The 2,500-nt window shown below is 46.0% G+C and overlaps 1 protein-coding gene and 1 long non-coding RNA gene across 9 annotated transcripts in view; one reads left to right on the top strand and one right to left on the bottom strand.

Moving 5' to 3' along the window:
- ebf2 (EBF transcription factor 2) overlaps window positions 1-2,500 on the bottom strand; it is a 26,419-nt gene that overhangs the window by 7,550 nt on the left and 16,369 nt on the right. The gene's annotated exons all lie outside the window — the stretch shown is intronic.
- LOC121715945 overlaps window positions 1-2,500 on the top strand; it is a 3,356-nt gene that overhangs the window by 365 nt on the left and 491 nt on the right. Inside the window, exon 1 of the long non-coding RNA XR_006033718.1 lies at window positions 1-302. This exon is cut by the window's left edge and continues 365 nt beyond it. This is a non-coding gene — a long non-coding RNA (uncharacterized LOC121715945). The remainder of the gene's footprint in view (window positions 303-2,500) is intronic.

Genomic DNA, 2,500 nt, shown 5'->3' with positions numbered 1-2,500 from the left:
AGAGAGAGAGAGATGTGGGTGTTTCTGCTTGTAGTACTGTACTCATGAAGTCTACTATAGGCTATAATATATACAGTACTATTGCTTATAGTGTGTTTGTGTGTGTGTGTGTGTGAGAGAGAGAGAGAGTTGTATCTTTGTGTGTATTTCTCTGCATCTTTCCTGAACAGAGAAGTGAAGACATGAGAGAAGACCCATGGGGACCACGCTATCCCACAATACCTTGCCCAGGCCCCTTGGGAGGTGCACAGAAGAGAGGACAGCCTGAGCTCACACTCACCAAGAAAGATGCTGTTTCCATGGTGTGTGTGTGTGTGTCCGTGTGTGTGTGCCCGTTTGTGTGTGTGTGCCTGTGTGTGTGTGTGTGTGTGTGTGTGTACTGTGTACATATGTATGTGTGTACATACCTCATCCTTATTCAGTGCTATGTTTACACCCTCAGTGCGTGAGTGCATGTAAAAGCGTACTCTTGTTGGTGGGTGTGGGTGTTTGTGTGTGTGTGTGTGTGAGGGTCGTGAGGCGTTTTAGATCGCCTCACACATATGAACAGATGTGGCTACATATAAAAGCAGTAAGAAGAGAGAGAAGAGAGAGAAGAGGAGAGGAGAGACGGGGGAAGGGGATGTTGGGGAGAAGAAGAGAGAGATAGAGGGGGAGAGGAGAAGAGAGATAGAGGGGGAGTGGGGGAAGAGAGGATGAGGGAGAGTCCCTGGAGTACTCGGTCCGGCAGTGGGGCCCGCTGCTATGGCAACCCAGCACTGCCGCAATCCCAAAGTCCCCAGTGCAAAGAGGGAGAGAGAGAGTGAAGGAAAGAGGGAGAGAAAGAGTGAGAGAAAGCACGAGGGAAAGAAGAGGTGGAAGGAATGAATGCAGTCATGGGGAACACATTCCAACGGAAAGAGAGAGGAGAGAAGGAGAGGGGGAATGAGAGGACTGAGAAGAGGTTGAACTGAAAACTTTGAAAAGAGGAGTTCAGGGGGCAGGGGACGGTGAGGGGAGAGTGACTAAGAGAGAGAGACAGAGCTCAGAGGCAGAGTGAGTGAACAGAGGAAGTGGAATTGGTTAGCATTAGGAGAATGTGAGTGTGTGTGTGTGTGTGTGTATGTGTGTGTGTGTGTGTGTGTGTGTGTGTGTGTGTGTTGTGTGACAGTGAGACCGTATGAATGTGATGTGTATGAGTGTGAGAACTTGACCTTCTACTGCAGATGCTCCATAGAGAGCTCTAATCTCTGCCCCATATCTGAGCTAACATGAGAAACATGAGAAACAGACACACACACACACTCACACACACTAGTGATCTTTTCATGTTTTATAAAGCACTTTCAAATGTGTCTTCCTATAGTTCACAATGAATTAAAAAAATCTTTCTACTCTTCCTCTCTCTATCTCTCTCTCACATAGACACTCACTATCTCTCTCTCTCCCTCCCTCTCTCTCTCACACACGTTCTCTCTCCTCACTTCATCTCTGTGGGAGCTGGTTTAGCTTTAGGAGGATCAATATTGTTGTTGGCAACAAGAGGTTGTGATTTATCAGCATGAGAAGACCTCTGCACTGAGACCCTGTGTGTGTGTGTGTGTGTTGGAAATGTTCTCTCTTTCTCTCCATGTCATTCTATCTGTCTTTATCCGACTGTTCACTTTCCAGGTATCTTAGTAGCTTCTCATTTTCCCATTTTCTGCTTCTGTTATATTTGTGCATTCTATTGTATTATAAATGTGTAATAGGACATGAATAACCATGTTATAACATTTCAGCAGGTCAGTTCAGTTTGGCTGTCCCCTGTCCTAGACTAATGTAGTTTGTGTTTTCGGCGTCGTCTGCAATCATAATTCACCAGCATACACATGCATGCCCACATATATGCGCACGCACACACGCACACACAGAGAGAGAGGTGTGTGTGTGTGTGGGGGGGGGGCAGAGAAAGAAAGAAAGAGAGTAAGAGTACAGAAAGAATGAGGAAAAAGTGTAAGACAAAAAGATGTGGAAGAATAAAAGGGAAACTAGAGGAGAAAGTGGTAAAATGAGCAAAAGTGTGATGCTAACATTGGCCAGCATTAGCATGCATTAGTTGCTTCCTCCGACCCACTTAGCATGCAAATCTCCCGACCACAGCACACACACACCTTCTGCCTCACACACACTCACTGCATTATAATTAGACCAATCTTGCATAATTAATTAGGATGCCAGGACCCCCTCCTCCCCAACACCTCCTCACACCCACCCCACACTCTCATCTACTGCGGTCTGGGGAAAGTTTTAATATCCAGCCTGTTTGTTCATCAGGGTGATATTTACAGAAAAAGGTGTGTGTCTGTGCGGCTCTGTGTCTGTGTGTGTGTGTGTGTGTGTGTGTGTGTGTGTGTGTGTGTGTTTGCATGAGTGTGTTTCTGTGTGTGTATGAAAGAGTCAATGCATATGCATACAGGCATGTTTTTGCATGTATGCTCTGTCTGAGTTTGTATGGGTCTATCAAATGGTGTTTGGACCC

This window comes from Alosa sapidissima, chromosome 8 (assembly GCF_018492685.1).
Source record: "Alosa sapidissima isolate fAloSap1 chromosome 8, fAloSap1.pri, whole genome shotgun sequence".
NCBI classification, from domain to species: domain Eukaryota; kingdom Metazoa; phylum Chordata; class Actinopteri; order Clupeiformes; family Clupeidae; genus Alosa; species Alosa sapidissima.
The sequence above is the reverse complement of the archived record's forward strand: the minus strand, read 5'-3'. Positions and strand labels throughout refer to the sequence as shown.